Source organism: Siniperca chuatsi, linkage group LG1 (assembly GCF_020085105.1).
Source record: "Siniperca chuatsi isolate FFG_IHB_CAS linkage group LG1, ASM2008510v1, whole genome shotgun sequence".
Classification (NCBI taxonomy): Eukaryota; Metazoa; Chordata; class Actinopteri; order Centrarchiformes; family Sinipercidae; genus Siniperca; species Siniperca chuatsi.
Window position 1 is genome coordinate 15,691,105 of NC_058042.1, and position 25,939 is coordinate 15,717,043.

General features: G+C 38.4%; 1 long non-coding RNA gene across 1 annotated transcript in view; it reads right to left on the reverse strand.

The window, feature by feature from the left end:
- The window catches only part of LOC122874127, a 93,038-nt gene that overhangs the window by 4,291 nt on the left and 62,808 nt on the right, over nucleotides 1–25,939 (reverse strand). Inside the window, exon 2 of the long non-coding RNA XR_006377567.1 lies at nucleotides 532–607. This is a non-coding gene — a long non-coding RNA (uncharacterized LOC122874127). The remainder of the gene's footprint in view (nucleotides 1–531; nucleotides 608–25,939) is intronic.

Below are 25,939 nucleotides of genomic sequence, written 5' to 3' on the forward strand. Positions count from 1 at the left end.
AGAGCTGGAAACACAGTGCAAATGGAATTCATCATGCAAAAGCTACAAATTGGTTTTCATGTTGTAGAATTTAAATAAATGGCTGGAGTATATTCAAAAGTTCCCTCAAGTATTTTTTAAACTTGAGTGAATGGCATTATGTACAGTAGAAGCTGCCTGTTCAGTCCCTCATTCTCCTTCCTCTAAAGTGCCAATCTTCATTAATGTGACAAAAATGTCATCAACTTGTTTAATGCCCCTTAATATCACCACTGCATCGTTTACACCCCACACACACACACACACACACACACACACACTGGAAATGAGTCCCAGCTGGGCAGCTTAGCTTAGACACCAAAGGAGGTGACGAGAGAGATTTGGAGGTGGGGTGGGCATAGGCGAGCGGGTTGGGAGGAAGGGGTGGAGTGGCAGGCTATTTAGACGTGCTACTTCACTTTGCATTAGAGTGTACAATATCTGGCATGGGGAGCCAAAGTGAGGCGAGATTTCAGGCAATGTTGGTCAGGCCTGGAGCAATGGATCACTTACCTTACGAAATCAAAGTCAATGGCAAAAGATCTGATCTGGAGTGAGGCCCAGCAGTACAGAGAGAAAAGTGTGAAACCTGGAGAAAGGGAGACACTCATTGAGGAAATCCATTACCACTGGAGAAGCCAACAAGCATGAAAGGAGCTGTCTTGTTAAATTGGCTGCTTGATAAAGCAGGTCTTTGGCTGGGGAGCCACTCAGAGTCACCACTAGTGACACCAGACAGAGGAAAGAGAGAGGCCCTTATTGATACGGCGAAATGTTGAGTCACTGCAGTCCACCCTCTGTGTTTCACCAAAAGAAAAAGTCTAAGGGAAAAATGTGTACACAACAGGGTCTTCAGTAATTTTCTTCTTTTTCCAGCCAATGCAGGCAAAATAATCAGCTATTATAGTAGTAGTTTTCCATTTTGTAGGTTTGCAGCATTTAAAAATCATGGGGTACTAATTAATTTTCTCTATCCGTTTGATGCATTACAGGGTCGCAACAAGATGCAGCACGTCCCAGCTGGCAAGGAAACAACCTGCTACAGGTCACCTGACAGACCTTACAGTTAACACACATAGACAACAAACTCACATTTGCACTACTATAAGTGCTACTAAGTACTACTTTAAAGCCATTCAGCTCACCTGACATGCATATTGTAACATTTACAAGAAACTAAAGCTATGTATAAAGTACGTTTTGCCAAATCTGCTAAACTGCTTTTGGTTGTGGTGAACTGACTGCTGGCCTGATTATCTTCAAAAAGTGCAAGGAGAACCACCAGATAATTATGGAGGGTCAGTTGGAGTCATGGCAGTCATCAAGACATTCCAAATGTTATTGGCCATTTAGAGCACATGGAAACCAATGGCTGCCTGCACTGGTTTCCATTCATTTCAGTAGAGTATGAAAATCAAATGGCAGACTTAAAACTTACATGAGTAAGGTAATATATCACAGTGAATATCATGTCTGGGGTTTTTTTCATTTCATTTTCATTATCAATGTGTTAATGCAGTGCAGACATTTAAAATCAATCTGCACATACAACTCTGTATGTTTACAAAAGTTAGGAAAAACAATTCAGAAATCTGAAATACTCCAGCAGACTTGTACAGTAAGAATGACTGAACAAGCCAAGAGATCTGCTGAGCTTGTTGTCATTATCTACTGTAACTTTGAATTGACCTTCACTGTGTCTCCTGTGTATGTTTTTGATTTTGAGAGATTGGTTTTGGCAACGCCTCTTGTGGACCAAGGTTAGAGACATCAGGTACGTTCAACCTGCAGTCTATGACCACTGACCCTTTAATCGTCTTGGCTCACTTAAGCTGCTGGTGGATCCCCCAGTAGATTTGTTTTTAATGCGCTGTGATTTTTTTTCTTCCTCCAAAGCCCCCCTTTTTATCTTCTTCCCGCTGTGTGGCTGAAACCCCAATGAAGCCACGGCAAGCCTCAAATCCCCCACATCAGGACTAGGAGGAAAATAAAGCTCAATCAAATCCTGAAAACATTAACTGCTGATTTGATAAAAGGAAACTATTGTTTGTATGCACCTCAAATGTTAAAAATATGTTTGTCTAATACTTTACATTTCCTTGTTTCCTTTTGATTGCTTTATAGTTAAGTGTTAATAGATACTTATGCAAGATCTGTATTTGACTAAGAACAGACTTAAGATACAAATTAAGCACATATACACATCCACTGATTTCCAAATAGGTTACTTCAAGGCTAAAGATTCATATTTCTGCATATTTAGGTTCTGAGCCCAACAACATCTTGGTTTTGGCCATACAGTATATGGATCATTAAAAAAATTAAATGTTTAATCATAATTTACTTATGATCTAAAGACAGCACCACACTGCTGTGAAACCTGCAAAACCGTTTTGACGTCAATGCAATTCAAGTTTCCAAAGAATGAAGATTGGTCTTCAAACCCCATGCAACTTGGCAGAGTGTCACACTTACTGACCTCCAATCTAAACCTCTTTACTGAAAATCCAGGGAATCCAGAGTAAAATCACTTCAGAGTTGGAAAAAGATAACACATTGAGAACAATTAGAATCTTCTACAAACCAGTACTTGATTCAGGCATTCACTGTTCACATAGAGCACATTTGAAAATAATTACATTTAAAATGAAACATATTATAAATAAATACAGTTGGGTTAAACATATTTATCATATATAACACATATATATTATATATAACATATATATTGTTTTTACCTATTAGTGTTGACAATATAATTAGGGAATAAAATATCAATAGGTGATATTCTGTCTTTAAGGTTGCTTTTTTTCCCAGTGCGGATGCTTTTTAAAGTCTGCAGGTCGGTGTAGACATACTGTAGGATCTTACTGGAACCAAAATTCATACTTGTCCGTACTCTGAATAGATGCCTAAAACTCATTTTCCAGCATCCCCCCATTTTATTGGTTCACAAATCAAATTCTATTTTCAATCAACTTACTTGAGAGTTGGCATGTACTGTAGCATGCTGTTCTTGTAAATCCCTGTATAGAGAGAATTGTGTCATTCCCATGAGTGCTCTGATTTGTGCTAAGGAACACTGACCATTTCTTTTAATTATGTCTGCTGGAAAAAACAGCACGTACATTGCAGAACAACACACCTGCATTTGAGAGGGGAGCTGAGATTTTGAGAGAAAGGCAGGACAAAAAGAGGTATTGTTGTTGGGTGTAGGTCAGTGCTGCTAGGCTGCTGCTCCCTAGAACATTCCATGGTGTCACATAATACTGTCCGTTTCCTGTTGGAAGTGCCAGCCCAGAAAGATTGCGTGTGCTTGCAAAGTCAGAGAAGTGTGTGTGTCCATCTGTACAGTATATGTTAGTATGTAGGTGTGTGTACCTGGCATCTCTGCATCACCTTATACAAGATTTCCAATTTTGAAGACCTGCATTTCCTCTCATCTGTTAGTGCTGTATATACACTGCTATAGAAACAACAAGAAAATTGAGTATTTTCCTTAGCTGTGAATTACCAAAAATGTGCGTTTATGTGTCAGAATACTTGGAACAAACTATGATACATCTCCTGTGCAGGGAAGTGAGTCTGCACTTAAAAATGTTTATAGGGTGCTCTATACTATGCATGAACACAGTCATGTGCAAAACACAGCCAAAGAAATAACTCACCTGCCCTCTACTTGGAATTGTAAAAAGAATTGCTCCCTCTGGATGCCACCAACAGAAAGGCCTTGGACACAGCCTACTATTCGTTTTGCATTCTGCTCTGGTCAATACAGAACTGTATTCTGAATCAAGAAAGGTGTCTATACAAAAGACACATTTTTTGTGATCACTGGTAAGGTCATTCAAAGAAGTTAACAGTTTGTAATAGAATAACACAAACTGTGTACAATGTAATGTACAAATTATAATGTGGTCTTGTAGGGGCAGGAGCACACAGAAATATTTGATTCATTCCTGTTTTGGCCATTGCCAAAAATATAATCATATTTGGATTTTCTCAGTGTTGTTCAAATTTGACCTGATGCCCCTGTACCTCCCCACTTTTGTTTTAGTTTTCTGTGCTTATATGTGAAACAATATTTTAATAGTTTGTTAGGTTATGTTACGTTAATTTTCTATTCAAAGTAACTTAGTCTGCTAAAGTGCTACTTCTCTTAAAACCATAACTTTATTGTTTACACTGTTACAGGTATTTTTCATGATTCTAATATATAGAAAAAACCAGTGAAAGTCAAAGCAACATTTTCCTTTTTTGCAACAGTAAAAAGAAATATAAACAGTCACAAAATCCATTAATCCAACTATTCAATCCAAATCAATAACTATATACATATTTTTCTCTGCAAAAAGAAATCGGCAACCTGCTCATCACAAACTATAAAACGACTAGAGAACAAAGATCTACATGCTTTTAACCCTTAGATGAGTGTCATCTGTCACACACACACACACAAAATCTGCAATGTAGTCAGTAGGGGGAAAACACCCTTAAACATTATGCTGGTGAATATGTGTAAATTAGACTTGGCCCTGTGCAGCTTTGAAACTCAGTACGCAGGCTGACGAGACATTAACGATGAAGGGGAGACTCAGTGATTTAGAAGAGAAGCAGCCCCACACCACATAAGGAAAATAAACTAAAATAATAGATCTCAAGGATGTAATTAAGAGAATTGTGATTCAACAATGAGGTAACTATCAAGTCGTTCAGCCACGACAGCCAGCTAAAAGTCACATTTAGATGTGTGATGACATCATTTATGTTAAACTGAGTTTTCCCTCTTTGGCTCAAGTCTTATGGCTATAAAGAAACCTGCTCTTAACTGAGACAGCCCAGTGTGATTCTGTGTCTGTCTACCTGGCAGAGGTGGTTCAAAGCTATTATACTGTTTATGGTTGTGTGGATGGAGGGAAGAGAGGGAATAATATTTGAAGGTGACATGGGGGGGGGGTCCAATAGTAAATGTATAAAACATTTAAATTATTTACTTAATTACTGGTAATTTAGTCTGATAATGAATTTATTGTCTCCAACCCATTGTGTTAATTATAAACAAAATCAGTTGTAAGGAAAACTAGCGCCACAATTTCAGTATTTTCTGATGCTAAACTGGTCTGAGTGACGGTTCAGCTAATATGTGAAGCACTTCACCAGGGACATTAGAGGTCCAAGTCTGATATGATCTGTTCATAAATCACAAAAGAGCAGACCACTCACTCACACTTCCCTGTATTGCTTGATTAACTGCAAATCATAACATTGTCCCTAAGCGTGCCACGGGTAAATAAGGGGAGCGACAAGCAACAAACATTTATTTTCTTGTGCGTCTGCTTCAGAATTTAATTAGCCTTTTTTTTAACCTGTGAACCCAAAGCCTCACCCCTGCTGTAAGACGCAGAATTCATTAAGCTGTTTTCTGCCCTCAGATTTTCACACCACGGCTTTGAACATCTGCACCCTGTCATGTATCATCCCATTCATTTCTACTTAATTTGATCCTAATAAGCGCCTACATGAGGAGCCAGATGTTGCTGCTTCGACTGTGGCACTGAAAGTTTTGTTTGAGGGGAGTTGTGTTCTGTGCCTGGTGGGCAGGGAGGTGCATCCAGTGCAGGCATAGACTGTTTGAAATCACTCATTAATATGTAGAATAGTTTTGTGATTTCTTATTTTCTAGATATTAGTTTTTACTTGTCAGTGCACACAGAAATCCATCAACATTTGACAAGGTCCCCCAGGGTAAGCCTGAGAACTTGCTTTTCATTTTCATTAATTCCAAAAGACCTGTTTACGAGAAAATCATCCAACACATATTTGTATCAGCCAAGTAAGACCCAGATTTAAAAGACACGACTTCTGTGTTTCCTTTTGGAGCAAAAGTTTAAAATAATGGAATATAATTTATTTTTCAGAGGGATCAGTGGCATCTTAGGGGAATCGATGTGTGTGAGATGATGTTCAGTGGGCAGGATGCTGGGAGTAGGTCTGATTATGTTCTATGGATAGAGAACCCCTGTAAACTTGACTGCTAATCAGCACCATATGCCAGCCCCTGGCCCTCATTCTCATCTTGTCATTTCAAGTGGCTCCTAGATATGGCTCCTGACATGCCCTGGATTCAGCCACAGCAACTAGCAGCCTGGCATGTGCTAATGAGAGAAGTAGTGGATGCCGAAGAGCCTCGTGTACCCCAGAGATGCATAGGAGGACGGGCAGAAAAGCCAAAGCCTGAGTCATATGACCCTTTTGAGTGGGCCTCTTTACCTGTAGTGGGAGCGATGGTGGTGCTGGCTGCACACCCATGGGACAGTGTGTGTGTATGTGTGACAAGTGAACATGGTTCTTGGAGAATATACTGGGATGTACTTGTGAACCGTGGATTCCTTGAAATGTGTAAAAGCTTGAAAGATTGTCAAAACTCTGCCTTCTTCATACTTTTGCATCTTTCTTTTGGGTAACCGATGAGGCAATCTGTATCCTTGAACATGTTCCTTTTTGTAGGTTTGTTGTAACAAATTGTTCACAATTCTTAGCACAGAGTAGCCTTTTGACTCTTAATCACACTCAATCACTTCTCTGGCAGTAACCTGATTCCAAAGCTGGCGGTAAACAGGAAAGGGTCAACTTGGCACTGACACAGAGCAGTGGAGCCTTTCCATCAGCTGGGCTTCAAATCAGGTCAATCTAAATAACTCACTTGATTATAATTTCTATAGCCTTTGGGGTCACAGGGGGTCAAACGTGTCGTCTTGCCGCAGATCATTATTACACGGGAGGAAAAATGAACTGGGATGCTTAAGAAGGATCCAGAGCTGAGGAGAGTCACTCACTCTTCTGTCTAAGTAGGCATCTGCTCCTTTTTAACCCCAGGCCACAACAGCACTCTGGGTAATCAGAGTGACCACTGTGCTTTACTTGCTACCTTTCCAATGAAGGAGAACACATCACAATCACACATGCTGGCAGCTATTCCTTCCACAGGCTGTTGTGGTTCAGGGCAAAATATTGTCACTGCACAATGTGATCAGTCCAACACTGCAATAAACTACAACAGTGTGATCTAAGAAGATCTGACTGATGGCTCTCATAGAGCCTTCTGTCTACTCGCAAAGCTGTTTGTACTGAGTCCCAGAACAGGGCTCTCACTGCTCCTCTCATGCTCTGTTGTCATTCAAAGTGACTACAGCTTAGAGTATCTGTCAGCTGACTGGTTTCTCATTGTTTTACATGATTGCAGACTATGCCTGTGAGAGAGTGAGTGCGGGCCCCTCAGGCAAACATCATGTCAGCCAGCTTTGTTCTACAGGATGCTGGGGCTCCCTCAGCTGCTGCTTGGCTCCTCTGCTAACTGGGGAAGTCAAGGAGATTAAATGAAACATCCTGAATCTCATACTTCCTAATGCTTTGTGACATCCACACTCTGCTGAGACTGTAGGCGTGCCTACACAAAGGAACAGCGACAAAACAAATAGTGCCTCTTTGAAAAGGATTCCATGCCACAAAACATGTGTACATCATTTACACTGATGTAGTCTGACAGAAGAGGGAATTTTCACAATGCTACCTTTAATAAATTATGGAGAATGTTTTGAGTGGCATTTTGAGATTTAACCTAGCAAAAGCACTGCGTTATGACAATCAACTTTAGTCCACAATAAAATGTGTTCTCAGAACAATATTATGCAGAATGTTTTAAAATAAACAAACAATTCAATTGAAAATACTGCATTTATATGATACATGGTCTTGTTTTTTTACATGGCATGCAATAGTATATTAATGAAGCACTTGATACTGTTGTATGAATTATTGAGGACAAGACTGTAGTCCCAAGTCAGGCAGTCCAGTCAATCCAGGATCTCTGGGGAGTGTGTCCCGAGAGAGGCGGTCCATAGCTTTGTTGGAGGCTGCGGTTGTAGATTTTAGTTAGCACGTCATTATGAATCAGAAGAATGCTGAGAATTGAGAAGTGCAGGATAAAGCTTTGTTAGCTATTTCCCTCTGTACACCACCATGTGTGCCAAAATAAACAAAAACACCAAAAAAGGTTACCCTAAAAACAACAACTGCAACAAACAAACTACACACACAAAATGATGATGGAGATATGTGTAGGAAGTTTGGGATAATGTGGTAGACACAGAGAGAAAGAAAAGAGTGATGACAGTCAAATGCGGAAAATATAAATGTCTGAAACGGTCATTATTATTTCATACAAATGCCTTTTCTTTGCTTGAAAAATTTAAGCTGCAATGGCAGCACCAACGCTGCACATGTCAAAAGAAAGCACAAGGACCACAGATGATTTAAGTGGGAGAGAAGAGCATATGCAAAAACCACATGTGTAACAGCCATCAGTAAACAGTGAATATGTGGTAAACTTGGCAGAACACTGGCATTTTTTAGAGCACAGCCAGTGTGTTAAATAAAGACAGGGCCCAGCTAGCTCCTTTCTTATGTCAGGTTGAAGACAGGGCCAAAGTGTATGCATTGCTCTGAATATTATGAACCATAACAAGATGTCACAGCAACTTCACAATGCTGGTTTGGGGTCCTTTATAGGGAGTGAGTTTTATTGTATTTACTTGTCAGCGTGTTAAATGTTCAAGTGATAAACACTAACTAAAAAGAATATAACTAAAAGGAAAGCTATCACAAAATAAATGAAAACTAGAAATAAAGCATTGACCATGACGAAGTAAGCCAAACAAAATCACTGTGTGCAGGTACCAAGAATTTTAAGGAAACATTGATTTCCTCTTGGCTGTCCTCAATAAATGTATTCAGTCTCTGTGGTAAAGCTTCTCACAGGAGTGAGAATTTTTAATTTCATTCACAGAGCAGGCAACTGTTAATTGTCCTCCTTACTGATCTTTTCATTTCATATTTCCTTGCCAACACCAGCCTCACCCCTGAGCTGCAGGCCAGACCAAACAATCAATGTTTTACCAGCTTGGAGTGTGAACCATTAAAAAAAGTTTTTAAATGCAGAGATTTCTAGTTAATGTATTGATCAGATCCCAGTTTCCATATTGATCATCAAGCAGCTGAACTACAAATGGTAGTTTAATTCAAAGCAACCACTTTAAATCATACATTATGCTAATGACAGAATGATGTTTTTCCAAACAAGGAATTTCAGCAAGCTTTAAAATTTCAGTTGAGAGTTTTGAAAACACACTGCCAATTAGACATGCTTATTGGTCGACCAACGTTGCAGCATCATTCGGCCAACAACCAATAAACAAATTTGCGTATATTGCTATATTCTTTAGTCATTAGTTCACAGGCCATCTGTACATATAAATAAACAAGAAACCTTCTTCTTGCCTGTGTAGGATTCTAACAGTGGTGGTGCCTTTGATCTGTGGTCCTTGATCTATTGGGCTCATGGTGTCATATCCCCCTGTGATGTGGTGGATTAATTAGGTGGAACGGGTATTTATCCCTTAAAATCATAATACTAATTTACCCAATGCAGTGTGGTGGCTCTGTGGGAGGCAGCAGTGGGTCCAACTTCTATTAAAAACGCTTAGCCTTCACATCATCTGATGAGCTCCAGCACTGAATGGATCACAAATCAGTGGAGACATTCAGCACGCAGAAATGCCAATTATTAACAAGAAACAATTATATCAACAACGTTTTGCTGCTTGTTCATTCAGAGCATGTGCTGCACAAATGTTTATATGTGGTATTTGTTAGATAGATAGAGTATCAAAAAAGCCAAAACATTGCAGCGGAAATGCCTTTCATATCCTCTCTTCATTTTAACAAAAACATTAGCAAGATTTCACTTTGTGCCAGATTTTCACAAATTCAGTGATAGAGACTGGGCATGGTGACTACATATGTGGACAAAAGCTGGATGGTGGGGAAGTGTGTCACTAAAAAGTGAGAATATCAAGGAAAGGGTGTGTGTGTATGTGTATACATGTATACATATATATATATATATATATATATATATGTGTGTTTTGCGCGTGTGTCTGTGAGATGGGGGGGGGGGAGGTGTAGTAGCTACCAGTCTGTCATTAGCAAACTAGTCTACTTTTACTAATGTAAAATAATACATACGTAATGAAATTGCTGCAACAAGAAGGCAGCAAGTAAATAGAGAGACAGAGCGAGCGAGCAGAAAGATATTCTGAGAGAGTCTGCAAACACGACCTGCCAAACCTTACAATAAAATATTCCTTGGTTCTTTGTGTCCAAACCAAAGATAGTGTACATTGTCCATCCCTGTGTACAATTCTGCAGCGTAGGGCCCCTGGTTCCCCCAGGCTGAATGCAGCCCCTTCTTATGCTCAGGTCTGTGAATGCTATCTCAGAGCAGCAGTGCCCAGAATGCTGTCTATTCCCACACCCAGCAAACACCACCAGGGAATAAGAAAAACACAATTGATATAAAGTGTATTCTTTTCCATAGGTTCCCACCAGCATGTCGCTAACTGTTTCCGGTACCTTATCAAAGAACAAATGCCTTTGAAAATGGGGAAACAAAGCACCAGGATGCATTGTTGCCTGCTTTTTGACAGGAGTAATCTGGCTTTTCCATCACCAACCAAAGTAACCTCCACCTAACATTCTTGCTGACAGGGCCATGCAGGGAGCCAGCCACATGCCATCTGCTGTTGTCTGTTACACACAACACTGGACAGGCATGGGGCAATACACCCATGATTACCTCTACATAAACTGGCTTTCAACTTAAATTTGTGTTGTCACTTTTTTGCAAAGCTTTTCAATGTCCATAATATATGCATATTCTGTAACAATCACAAGTATACACTTTGGGGAATTGCAGCAGTTCTTTAAAAATCCCCTTACCTAAACATGCTTTATCTAATGACCTTGTGATAGTTAATACGATTCAGAATCTCCTATCTTTCTTTTTTCACACCAACAGTGTACACTACCATTTTCCTGTTTAGTCCCACAGTAGAGTACCATCTACTGGCTGTCTATGGTACTACATACACAAACAACAGCCTCATCTCAGCTACTTGTGTACAATCAGATCTCATCTGCTCCTCAAGGTCTTCAGATCGTAGCCTCTTCAGGCAAACATAAGGAGACAAACCACAGCATCTGTACACTTTTCATATCATCTTCGGTAGAAATGCTTTTTAAAATAGACACTTATATAGACTTAAATACAGCACAAATTATGTGTATCTTGATAAATCAAAAGTAGTTGAGCTTAAAATAAGACAATTTGTGACAAAGCACAATTTTTGCTTTTGTTTGCTAAGTATCACACAAGAGTATTTAGGAATCACAGTTTAATCATATACATGTCCTTCATTGAAGTTACAATGCAAAGCACAAAATGTGTGCTCTTAAGTAAGATACGAATACTGCTGTATTGTAAGTTAGAGTTATTTAAAACCGTGCTATTGTTGTGTAAACAAAGAAACTCACTATGATGATTATTTTGTAGTAGAGGGTTTTAAGGGCCTAAAAATGATGAAAATCATGAAAATACATAATAAAGTTTCACAAAACTGAAATTTATACTAATGTTAGTAAAGTAAAAAGAAAAAAAAACATCAACTTTGCCAGCAGCCAGAGATAATACAGATAATACAGGACGAAAAACATAATTACCATAAGTATTATATTGTTAAATGCCAATTCGTGAAACTCATGTTACTTACATGTTAACTCACTTAAATTGGAACATTATTTCTATGCAATCTTATATAACTAATTTAAATGTTATCCCTGAAATACCATTAAAATGTTGATCATCAACAAGATTGTCCTTACCTTAATTATTACCAGCAAGAGGTGACTTTGCCATGTAAAGCAGTAAAGCCTGTTTTCACTTTCACCTATTTTGCTGAATATGGAACACATACTAATAACACTTGTGTTGTCTGTCTGTTGGATTGAGGAGGTGACAACCTGTTTCCAAAGCCGGGAGGGGGATGTCATCGGCACTAAAAGATGAATAGATCAGTAGAAGTGTCACTATCCTTCCTGGCTTATGACACACAGACCAATGATAATTACTCACTAGATGACAGCCAGTGTGGGGAAAAAAAGGAAAGCTAAAACCTTGTCTGGTGATTTCCACAACTAAATGGATTGCAAATAAGATGAGAAATGAAGCATTACTACCACTAATCAATTATATTATCACTCATATTTCACTTTATTTCACCCCCTTGCCTTTAAAAAAAAAACATGCCACACAAATTTGCTAATTTCTAAAAAAAATTATGAAGCAAACGAAAAACAAAATCTGCACTTAAAAACTTGTAGAAATGTCCCTAATTTCCACATCTCACACTCTGAAACTGATATGACACAGCCTTCACAACATGTAAGATTTTAGTGAATCCTGTAAAAGAGATTGGCTTGATGAGTGAGTTGGCAATGCATGGAGAGACAGAGGGAGAGAGAGGGGGGGAATATTTTATAAAGACAAAAGGACAAAACAAATTAAACAATGCTGTTCACAAAATAAAATGATGTACAAAAATCAATAACCTCTCTAAAATATGAATATGCTAGAATTCAGAATCTTTACTCCTTGCAGTTATTAATTTCCACCACAGACCAGCAAACGTCAACCAATTATGCCTTTAAAGGAATAAAATCTCACTCGGGACCATGATCACAAAAATGTCTCTCTTTTTGTGCACTATTTATCCATTCTGTTCAGATTAGTTGATTTGTCAAAAAAGGGCCATGAAAAACACTGCCATTGTGCCGCTGTACTGTTGTTGGGATCCACTGAGCCTCGGTGTGGGCTGCTCTGCATCGCCACTGCCCGAAGGCTGTTTTCTTAATCATATTAATGAGGGAGCGATGCTCCAACCTGTGTTGCAGAGCTGCCGCCTATGCTCAAGGAGCAGTCCTATTTGCACTGTACCTATACTAATCTGACAGCCTTGATCAAGGAACAGAAAATAAAACCCCTAAGGCCTCTATTGATCTGGCTGGTTAGCTACTGTATTACAAATGTTAGTGTGTTCAATGAATTATTTCATCAGAAAAAGCACGCTGCATTAAGTATTTATTTTGAAGTAAACTATTTCAAAGGGGTGTCCATACTATATCGTACCTGTTGAGATCAAGGTCCAACAGTGCAGCCTATTCTTTGTGTATATCTGCAGTTTGGGGCTGAGAGAGTGGAATCAGTTAAGGAGGACGTCAATAGCAGGCTCTGAGGTGGGCTCCTCAATAGAGCAGTCTCAGTCCACTGACTGCATGATCATATAATTGCAATCTCTGGAAAATCAACAGACGTTCATTATTTATGTCATTCAAAAAATCTGAGGCGAGAATCCTGTGTTTCAGTTAAAATTGCATAGGCTCAGGAGTTTATACACCATCAGTCTTGATCTAAGAGCCAGCAAACTTTTATGTATGACCTCCTGGTTCATTAATGTGAACCTGCAAATGGTAGAAGAACAAAGTAGAAAACAACACCATGAAAAAGATAAAGGAGCAAAATACAATAAAGTGCAGAGTGTATTTGTTGTAAATAATCAGTAATATAATTACCCGTGGAGACCTGCCTTCTCACTGATTTCCTAAATGTTTACTAATGGACTCTCTCTCATAGCCATTCTATTACAGAGAATTGTTGAGTGTTGCCCTGGAGGCTTATATCTCTCCCAGGGCCATGGGCCTGGTTAATGGATGACCCACTTGTTAGCTAATTGCCGTGGTGTCCCTGAACACAAAGGAAACGTTAAATTATGTTATGTGGCTGTTAGATAATGAGCTGGAGCAGGCATAGCACTTTCCTCCATGCTCTAAGTTCAATCCACACATACAGTATTACTGTTGTTAACACCTTAGGAAGGGAGGAGGCTTGTTTTCCTATGATTTTTACACCCAGGAGTGTGTTTAAAAATATTGCTGTTCTATGTCTAATATCTTTTTTGTTTGTGTACCTATTTCTTACTTAATTGTGGATTTTTTCCCCCCATTTATTACAAGTTTGTATTTGGAACCATGGCAGCATTTTAAACAGAAAATAAGTCTAAACTATCACAGTCATCTTAGAAATACACAAATAAACTGAAAAGATGACTGTACTCCACATTTTCTCTTACACACAGAATGCAGGCTACATGTCATGCTGTGAGTCATCAAAACATGGAAGCTGACTTGACATGAACGGCCAATTATTAGACCCACACTCCGACAGCACACACATGTAAATAGTGACCTCAGGAAGAAGCAGGGGGCACACAAATCTTAAACAAGGACAATCACCCTGTTTCTAATGTCTCTACTCTCTAGTAAAAGCCCAGCAGACGAGCACCTCACAAAGCCAGACAGCAGAGGAAGAGGAGCTCATGAGTTTTAGACTTACAGTCAGCTAACCTCAACAAAAGCAGACTGATTCAAACCAAATGGACAGCCTACTTGTTAAAAGCCCTCCTGCAAGAAAAACAGTTTGCAAAGAATCCTAAAAATGTCTTGTAAAGGATTAAAGCATAAAGGATTTTTAATGAGTTGCAGGGATTCTCTAACTTGTTCTTGGTTGATATTTCTGTTCTATACCAAAATATTTCTTTATCTTGATGTGCCAAGTTTGCGAATCAAATTTTTATTTAAATTTTCAAACACTAGACAGACGAAAATGCATATTTAACTGAATGTGACTCAGTCAGGGAGCCCTGTGTGGCTATATTTTAGGATCCCTGAAGTACAGACAGCCTCCTCACCTCTTGGACCTGAAGCCAGCAATGGAGAGGCCAAGCCTGCCCAAAGAGTCTCTTTCACCCTCCTCTGAGGATTTGTTTTCACTGGAGGACATGCTGGAACACAGTGCCATGTTTGAATTCTACTGGCACTTTTTTCAAATAGTAGCCACAGCCAATTGGAAAGGCCTGGCTGATGATTTTATTCAATATTTAACGTCCTAGGGCAGAATCTCTGGCAGCGGGGGGTAAACAGCCAGGACTGCACTGGGTATGAAATGAAATAAATAACTAAACCTAGCTTTCCTTAGATATCTTACAATTGAGACTAAAATCCCAGAAATTACATTTTTCAAGCCCTTTTCATGCCCATAGTTTTGTTACGGCTTTATCATCAGTATTAGCAGCCTGTGTTTATTCAACCCTCAATTACCAAAGGCTCAGCCGGCAGGCCTTTAATTGATTACTTTAATTGATTGGTTGGGGGGGTAACCATGGCTGAAAAGCAGTTTATCTTAATCAGTTGAGAGGAAATTTAGAGAGGGGCTTGATTTCCTCCAGCTGATCACCCCTGTGTGGCATCAAAGTGCAGAGTAGGAGGAGGTGTGTGAAAATTTCTAGTTACACATCTAATACTAAGGAGGGAATAAAACGTACCAAATGCATAAAGATGATAGATTCATGGAATTTGGTCCCTCTTTCTAGTAGATAATCTCCTGCATTTTCTTCACTTTCTTCCTTCTGTCCAAAGAGACAGGGGCTGACGTTCGTACTTGGATGAGTAATCCTTTGACATCAAACCAGATAGGCCACATGTATAAATGATATGTATGCACAGAAACCATGTATATGCCATTTTAGAAAAATAACCATCGCCATCTGTAATGGTCATGCGTAAGGACGGTTACTCTGGTGCTGTTGGAGGATCTTGCCACTGCAAAACTAATTGTGCTTCTTCCTTACCATTCTTTCTACTGACAGGTCTACACAGATGTATGTACTGTATATGCAAACAGTTGATTAAGAGCGTGCCTACGTCCATTTATGGATAACTGTGGAAGTGGAAATAAAACTTGTGCGTATGTGCAATTTCACAATGATTGAGATTTATTAAACAACCTTGCACAGCTTTATAAATTTTGAGGTGAAGAGCGCATGCTGCTTTTATGCATACACTGAGTTTTAGTCTTGCACCTACACAGAGTTTCATGTATCTGGCCCCTGAACTTTTTTCTTGGGCATAGGCATAGCAACATGGGTATAGAGTAGGCAGAAAATGTACATTGAAGCTGGTGGACAAGATGTCTACATATCATGAACAGATCATAATTTGATCTGATCATAATTACACCTCTTTTGTCCCCCACTGTGACTGAACAGTAACAAAGACCTGGGGAATATCCTGCAAAACCGCCAACCTGTCAGTGACAACATGTCGCTGTTGACAGGATTAGAGTTGTGAAACAGCAGGAGGTTAACTGGAATCTTTCCTGTGGATGTGAATGGGTTAGAGATTTTTTCCACTTCAGGATAGGGTTAAGAAAAGGAGTAGGTAGTGTATTTAAAAAAAAAAGAAAACAACTTCTATTTTCTGCCTCAGTGACCCTAAGTGCTGCATGTCAAACAGTACATGTTTTTATTTTATTTTTCTAAGTTGTAAGAAAACTAGTACTTGTACATGACATAGGAAACCTATTTGAGAGCTGTGACTGCTACATACAGAAAGTACATACTGTACAGAGGCTCTGCAGAACTTCCTGTATCTCAATATGCTCTGGGGAAGGCCTGATATAAATACGTTGGCAATGGTGGCTGGTGGTATCACTTATGATAAAGGATATTTTTGCGTAATTCAGAATGTTTACTTGAGATAACCTATAAGTCTGTTGTGAATTCAAGGAGAATATCAACCTTATCTTAATATTAAAGGCCCTTATTGATCTACAACTCATTAGTGTTTGATAAATTGCTAATGCAAATGATTTTGGTAAAGAGATTAGAGAAAGACAATTCAGATAATGACAATAATGCTCTTCTACAGCAGTAAAGATCCCTAATGGACAGCATTTATTGCACTCAGGACATGTGTACTTAATTTAACCCTTCTTGCTCATGTATTTATCTGGGGATCTATTTACAACTTTAACTTGTCTGAAATTATGACAACACCGACCTTTGCTATGTATGACCACTTTGACCTGTCTGGCTTCATTCATGTCCGCTTACTGTTTGCCCTTTGCCTGGTGGTAATTGGTCTCTGCCTGGCACTAATGGCCGCTGGTTAGGAATGCTTTTCCCCTGTCTGTTCAGAGGATAATGACAAGAGGCCAGCATGACCTTGTCTGGTTGGGAGCAGCTTTCCTCCTTCTGAGAGAGGCCACTCCACCAGGCTCCCACTAGGCTCTGGTGTCTGTCAGCATCTGAAGATCCAGTGCTGAAGCACCACAGCAGGCCAGCCAAGCACAACCAAGAGTTGCTGGGAGCATAGAGTATGATAAGAGAATCTTTCCCATGGTCCTTTGCCCACAGTCGTTTATTTCAAGGTCCTGGTCTACACTGGACAAGTACAAACAATAGTCAAGTTAAAATGAAGACTTATAATAAATAATTTAGAAAGAGATGAAGATGTTTTTGTTGTTTTTTTACCTTTATTAGGTCAAATAAGTAGAGATGCAACTAACAGTTATTATTATTATTATTATCATCATCATCAAATAATTGGTTGATTTTTTTTATTATCTATCATTTAAAAGAAAAATAGTGAGAAATGTCCATCACAAGTTTTAAGAGCCCAAGGTCACATCTTATAATTGCCTATTTTGTCTGATCAACAGTCTAAAACCCAAAGATATTCAATTTACAATGATACAAACAGAGAAAAGCAGCAAATTCTCACTATTGAGAATTTATAACCAGCAAATATTAGGTATTTTTGCCTGATTAAATGACTTAAGCAATAAATTAATCATCAAAATTGTTGCCAAGGGGGATTAATATTGTTGTTCATCACTGTAAATGACTCTGTAGCTGAAATTTCTTTCACTGTAAGATGTAGCAGTCATTTGTTAAGACTGCAATTTCTTTGTTAACAGCAGGAGTCATAAATGTCTATTTAACATCTAGTAACATGTCGGACAATAAAGTATAGAGCGTAAATTAAAAGGATTTTAGTTTTTATGTGTTAATAGGCCTACAGTCAACAGCAGCATTTGAGGAGATTCTTAATATATTGTATTATTACACATGTAAGGATGTCCTATTGCAGACTAATAATTAAATAAGGGACCATAGAACAAAATATATCCAGAGCTTTGCTGCTCAGTGATGTAGCTAAGTTGGAACACTTGGCCAGATTATAAGCTTTGTGTCAGAGCTCAGCCTCAGGGTTTATGTTAGGAGTTAACACGCTCAAAGCCCCTCTAAGCTCTCAGTGCATGCTTAAAACTGTGTGTGTGTGTGATGTGTATATATTGGTGCCATTTGTTGATGTATATACTAGTCCACTGGTTATAGGATTGTTCATTTTCAATGTAAATTAGGTTTGCGGTGGCAAACATATGCATGTTTTCGATAGTACCTTTACCAAGCAAACGGGATGACTGAGAGACAGAAAGATGGGCAGATGCACATACAAACACTTTCCTTGTTATTTTCTCCTCTCTACCTCATTCCATTCTGTCACTCCATCTCTCTGCCATCGCTGTGCTACTCTTCCTAGATAAATGTTTCATGAGGCAGCCCCCATATCGTCTCCTGGAATAACGTCCTCTAGATATGTCCAAGAGATTATATGACACATCACTCAGTCACATTTACCTCAGACTGCACATCTCATGGCCTAACACAAGCGCATCTTCAACAGAACTACGAAAGGAGGGGGGAAAACAGGGGAGAAGCATATTTTATTACCCAAAACTGACTGTCAAATAGTGTCTGCAGTCAAAGAATTATCAAAGGGTTTATCCTTTTCAGATGTGAAAGTCTAAAGTGGGTCACACGCTACATTCACTGTAATATCACAGTAAATATTCACAAGCTTATCATTATTTAATCATCCCCTAATGGAAAAGATCCCCACCCCAAATATAGACCCACCTCCAACCTTAATAATTTTCAAATATGTTAACTGCTGTAACTGTAAACTTCATACAGTTAGTCTGCCTGTCCTACCTTTCACCTTAGCAGTTGTACGTAGGGCAGTGAAAGACTAGCTTTAAATTTATCTAATGCTGTACCTCCTCAAGAGCAATGATGATTTACATATCACAAATATCTTTTGTAAAAGAAAAATGTTAGCAAAGGCACTTAGGTACAAATTAGAATTACAGAGGAATAAAATATCACAAACTGTTTTAAATCAGTAAACTGGTACTTTCAAAATGCAGTTAAAGGTGGGGTATGCTATTCTGATCCAATACATGTCTTTTTGTCAAATTAAGCAAATAACTCCTCACGGTCCACTAGCTGTCCGTTCAGTGTTCACCCTGAAAAGAAATCCTGTGTTTGTACAGAGCCCTGGCTCTGTAAATGGGAAATAAACAAAGTAGCTCGGACCGAGCCACACAACACTATTCCAGCCATGATTTGTGTGTCAGGTAAAGATAAATTAAACAATGAGTTTGAATCCAACCGTGACCCAAAAAAAATAATCTTTAAAAAAAAAATAAATAAAGATAAATTACTTGCCTATGGACATTCAGCTTACTTTCTAGTTTGCCAAGATATTGTGATGTTTGTTAGGTGTGAGTATTGCTGGTTTGCTGGCTATGGGAAACCGTCGTCCTCTCTGGCTGTTAGCTTCGCAGCAGCAACTATAGCGGCAATTTGCTAACCAACAACCTAGCTAATGTTAGTTACATTACTTGCTGTGCTGTTGTTCGCTCTATATCATGTATTTGTCATGGTATTGGATTTCTCCAGGATCGCAAACCCCACCTTGAAATACTGATCCAAATTAAGTTGACACTGAAGAAAAGCGGATAAATTAGATATTTCTATTCTACATTATCACCTTTACCATCATCCCGATTACTCTGCTCATTGGTCATCGCTGTGAAATATGTTAAGTGTAAAATGTATATGTTATGAAATTAGGTTAGGTGATTGTGTTATTATTAAAGAGGTATGTTGTTTACTGTGTCTCACCTGTTTGATGCGTGTTGATTGATTTGCACTCCAGGATAAATAAAGCCACTATCTTGTCTTATATTATCTATAGCATCTTCACTTCCCTGACGATTTCCTTATTGTGTTTTGTTATGATCATTGCAATATATGCTATATCAGTTTGACAGAACAAGAAGCTGTATTTACTTGTGTTTGCAGCTGGGGCATGCCACCCGTGTAAGGTAATAAAATATGCTTGCATAAAGATGAGTTGTGTTAACTGTATGAACCTTGGCTCTCTCTTAAGAGCCCTGCTGTTTAATCAGTGGTAAATTATACTGTCATGCCTGCCATGGTCATTTGTCAGCACATATTGATGCCTGCTGCAAACAGCAGAGATAAGAACATTATTGCTTCTATAGTTTGTGTGGATGTTTTCGTAAGAAGGCCCAACCACTGTTCTTTTTGTTGTCCTCTACAAGCGCATGCAGGCTTTTTAAAAACACTGTTAGTTAGCCCCCCAGACCAATTAAACCCATTGCCATACTACAATACACAGTTCTCCAGGTTTGTCTGTCAGTCAAATGACATGCATTTTATCAACATTGGGACTCTCACCTCACCTCTATGGACCTTGGGGCCAATCTGTCTTCAGTTTATCATCTAAAGATACATGGGTTTTATTGAAGCTTGCCTTCTCCAAAAGTACTGTACAATATTCTTTTCAATCTTTACTATACAGGTTTCTCTACAGTATTCTATTTTTCAAGTCCAGTTGTTAAATTTTAATGCATCGTAACTTCATTGCATTCAAAGTGACATCAAAGTGTTCTGGTTCTCTGTTTGGAAAAAAAAACTTCAAATAGAGGATACATCAAAGACAGAGAGTGTAAAACAAAAGTTTACATATTCTTGCCTTTGTGGGAGCAACTTCTGCTGCACAATATATTGATTCCCCTTTCTGGAAAAAGAGAAAGTAGAAAGACTTGGGGTTTTTGTTTGAATCATGTTGTTGCATTGTCAATGCAAGGCCAGCAGCCTATTCCTGGCTCGTCTGACAGAGCTGAACTGAAGTGAGGAAAAAAAAGAGAGACTGAAGGGCCAGTCAGGTTTGTATGGTATCAATCTAAAAGAGGTTGATGGGACACATGTGAGCACGGTGACCAGCCCTGTCCTGATGGACAACCACACCCCAGGCAAAGTAGCACCCCCTGACAGTGATTGACAGATGGAAGAAGCAGTGTTGTTGCAATGTTGAATGGCTAGTACCCACAACACAAGAGCTGTGATTAGGAGCTGTCAAAGCAACATGAGGTGGTTGACAATGACATCAGTCACAGCCAGAGAGCAGGCAAGACTGCTGATGTGTATTCATTGAGAAACTGGAACCACTGAGAGGCAGCCTTTAGAAAGCACTGTAGGTTTCTATGCAGGTATGTGTGTATGGTGTTCTGTGTAAAGAGGTTGAGAGCTTACTGTGATTTCTCTGAGTGGTTGTAAGTTTCTCAGTCTGTGCCATTTCAGTACTGACTGTTTCTACTTCCACAAAAGTTAAACTGCACCTTTGTTTTCTCTCTCAGTGCTACAGGAAATGTCTGCTCTATTGTCAGAACATAGTATGTGGAGATGTCTTTGGTTAATCCAAATTCAGACAAGCACAATGTGTTTAAGTGTAACACTGTGGCTGAATTACTGCTGTGTCACAATGTCACATTTGGTTGATCTCACTCAAACGTTCCTATGTGGCACTTTACAGCCATGTAAATAACTTTGCAGTAATTTGTAGTAATATGTCATATAGTCATTCATCTTAAAATATATTTATAGCTATGTGTAGACAATACCATAATTCAACCATGTTGCAGCAATGAACCACAAGTGTAAGACATATAGAGGGTGAATAAATCAGTATATCAGAGTAGGTAGTGTAACGTCAAAATTACAATGTATTACAAAGGACAAACAAAGATTTGACGTTGTGATAATTTCCCATATCTACTTTGACAACATCTTTTTTCTAGAGGTATGCTACAGAAACAACTGATTCTGGGTATCACTGGTCAGCAATCATAACCAACTTCAGTGTGTGTGAAGTAAACACCACAAAAAGTGTTGTTTGTGTGTGTGTGTGTGTGTGTGTGTGTGTTCAATAAAAGCAAAAAATTACTTAATGCTCTTTAAAATGTGAGATACTGTAAAAATCAACTTGCCACTATTACACCTAGAAATCCGGAAACTGAAAGGATAATATGTAAATTATAACTCAACTAGACTTTGTTGAATTAACCATCCATCAGATTAAATCTTCCCTTTTGCTTTAGACTTTATTTTGACTAGTGTCCCTCTACCTAACTACAGTCAGAGAGCTGCATAACTATGATGAATATACTGTATGAGCTGTGCCAACTAAAACATGTGAGAGGGCCAGGCATGGGCAGGTACAGTGGGAAGGGGCTGACCTGTTCTCTGTGCTTGGATCTCACAAGGCAGACGCAGATGGAAAGATCTCTGGGCTCTGAAACGCTCAGCTGCAGAGGAACATGCACAAATACAAAGCCCATTTCTCTGGGTGATTAGTGTTCGCTGACATGACCACCTATTCAAAGCTGCAAATTCACAAACTGATAGATTTTAGCCTTTCTATGACCAATGGTTCCAGAAATATCAGTAATTGACAGCAGTAAAGATGGGGGTTAGAGATGTTTTTAATGTCAGGAAAAAAAGGGAGAAAAAGAGATCACATGATCAGTGATCAGTGATAGTTTTGTTTTAGATTTATGAACCTTGCATATTGTGTCACAAGAAGGCTATTCAGATTATTCGCAACAACAAAAATACTTCTGAAAATGCAGCCTGAAGATGTTCTGGTGAAAACATGCTGCAGAATGGGTAAACCTTTTTATTTATTTATTTAAATTATTTACGTTTATCTGACAGGGACCATGTATAATAAACATACATTTCAATACTTGAAATCTAGTGCATTATACAGAGATATAGCTAAAAGTACACTTCCAACCCCAGTCCCCGGACAGGTGAACACAAGTACAGACAGCGTGCACATTACATACAACAAGCATTATAAAATACCGTTTATTATCTACAGGACACAGGATGAATATGGTATACAGAACAGTTATCGTTGATTGATTCATGAGATTAAAATTGATGATTGCATTCTTGATTCTCCTTTATCCCCCTTTTTTAGCATCATAGAAAAAGTATAAAAATCTGTGGAAGTGTTGATATGGGATAAGGAGGGAGTTCCATTTTTTTGTGTGGCTTTAATGGAAAAAGCCAACTGTGCAGATTTTGTAAATCTTGAGGGGATGACACAGTCGCCTCTAGTTGAGGTCCTTGTAATTCTGCTATTGTTCTCAGAGCAGAGCTTAATATTGTAGTTAAACTGAGCATGATGCTCACATTTAGCAGAAGAAACAGTGCACTGTGCGGTGCACAGACTGTGTGTTGTTATGAAATCAGTGCCATGACCTGCATCCAATACAAACAGTCCCATACATGCATGGAAGACTTCAGTCTAAGGACGTTATTCACTGTTTCAGTTTGGTCAGGGTGTGTCAACTCCTGACTCACACCATACAATAACATTCGATCTGACTGGTAAACTGTCTGAAAAGTAGGTTACTATACCATACACATTTTTGAGTTTCATTTCTTGCAAAGGTGTGTTAAAAAAGCAACATGGATATACAATAGTTAATGGATAACCTACTATGTCAATTAATATAACAAATCAATAACTAGCAGAAAATGTTATTAACGATGACAACTTTTTTCATAATGATTTCACATCTGAATTTGGTTTATTTCTAGGCTAAATTATGTTCTTTCTGTACTTTTTCCCAACATGTATTGCATGATTATCATATTATTAGAAATATTTTCCTGACATTGCTACATGCCATGATATGGAAAATATATGCAAAATTACATAAAATTGACAACTGACAAATGTTGCATTACATCAAACTTGACTCTTCACATGCATAAAACAACTTAATTACTTAATTATTACAATTACTTAATTACTACTTTTTTGTTTTGTCATTGTTTATAATTTGTATACAGTTTGCTTATAATCATTAATTTGGACAAATTCATTTTGTAAAATAGTAACTGCACTGAATCCACTGAGTGATTAAACGATAGTAATGAATTATCGTCCAGCCATATGTCTACTGTGTCACATTTTCTGATCAACAGAAGCTGAGCCGATCAGGCACACCAAACACACAATAACATTTTGACTATATTTAATGAGGTATCATGTAAATGCTGGTTCAGTGTCTTTTTCCATCCAGTTAAGAGCTTTTGGTTTAAAATCGCTCTCACTTTGTTGTTTCCATGATCATTCAGCATCTCAGAAGTTGTGTGTGAAACTTTATGGAGATTAAGGGTTATTTGTTTGATTTAAGGGTAACTTGGTACTGTATCACAGTTTTGAGTATATAGATTTCTAGTCTAAATAATAATAGTAATTATTCTCATAGTAGCAATAATCAGTGCAGTATATTGAAATGTATGCCTGGTGAGGAACATTGATGTAGAGTATCACAAGTCCTAGTGGGGTCGTTCCCAGATATCATAATGTGTAAATGTATGTGAAGCTGTAAACTGTTGTGCTCCTTCCAGTCTCTTTCCTCGTTTGCATTCACAAATGGGTCTAAAAAATAAAAAACAAGAAACTACATTGTTGTTGAGCGACATGCAAATGTCGGTATTACGTGCCATTCTTTCACATTCCAGCAATTCTGTACAGAAAGGTTCAGGATGATAACTCCTCAGTAATAATTAAGCTGATGGCCTATTATGCTGTATTGCAAATCAAGTATGTGTAGTATTTGGCGGTAGCTGAAGTGGGGAGTGTTGGCATGAGGCCAGCCTGTATTGCTGTACAGATGAACAGATGCAGGTGCATCACAACTTCCCTGTGCCTGTCAGGGTAACAAAATGGATCAGTTACAATGGCAGGCATCTACTTCAGAGTAATTTTAAGATGGCTCGCTCTAAACCTCTTTGTGAAGCAGGTGTTTAGAACTTGTAGTGTATGTGTTCAACTTTATGTACATTACGTTTTTAGTCTTTTCTGATTGAATTCTGATTGGAGCATTCATGACCTTTCCTTTTTAGTAATTTCTGTAAAACTAAAGACATTTTTCATCTCTTATGAAGTTATTTGTCATGAATCTCTCTTACATATCACCTCACCTCATTTGATAAGTTGCATTCAGACTTGTTTATAACTAAGATAAAATAGTGCTGCTACTTTTTTGTTGCCGTGATATTGTCAACTTTTGCAGTGTTTACCATTACTGTAGTTGTTTGTTTGCCACAGTTTTGTTTATCCCTTGAATTCCAGTATATTTCCAGGCTATTGGGTGTTGTTTAGTTGTCATCAAAAGAAGCTTATCTATGAAAGTTCTTCTGTTTTGAAGGAGAACTGAATTTCGGCATTAAAAATTAAATGGTATATTGCAAAACATCACTTCTTAGATTTGGGGCAAGTGTTGGAGCAGATGTTCCTCCAGTGATCTGTAAATAAGTGGAATTGTAGATAAAGACACTGAGGAGGCTGTAAGATATTCAGGAAGCAGCCCAGCCCTGCTTCAAATCCACTCTAAGAAAATAGTGCAAAAGCAGTCAAAAACTGTTAAAGCGTATTTGATTCTAGCATCTTGTTTTAGTTCTTCTTCCTCTCCCTTTCTCCTCAGACCCTCTCTCATTTCTGCTTGAACTGGGAGTGGGGGGGATAGAAAAAAGACCTTGAAGAAGGCTGCAAGATTAAATTAATCGTTGGTGGGAGGAAAAATATCACTAAAGTATGCATAAGTGTAAAAGAAATGAAAACAAACAAACATATATTAAAGAATATCTTGAACTGCCGATAAAACATGTTTGAATAAAACTGGATGGTTTGTGGGTTATATCTCCTCTAGCTGTAATACATGTTTGAAGGGAGTGTGCTGCCCTCTGCATGGCTCACATTTAATGAAATATATAACAATTGTTCCTCAATCAGAACAAGTGCTTGTTTAAAATGCAAATCCGCTCTTGTCTGTGACATGCTGTAATTAGACAGAACAATGATGTATTATTTCTGCGATCTTTCTCAGTGCTCA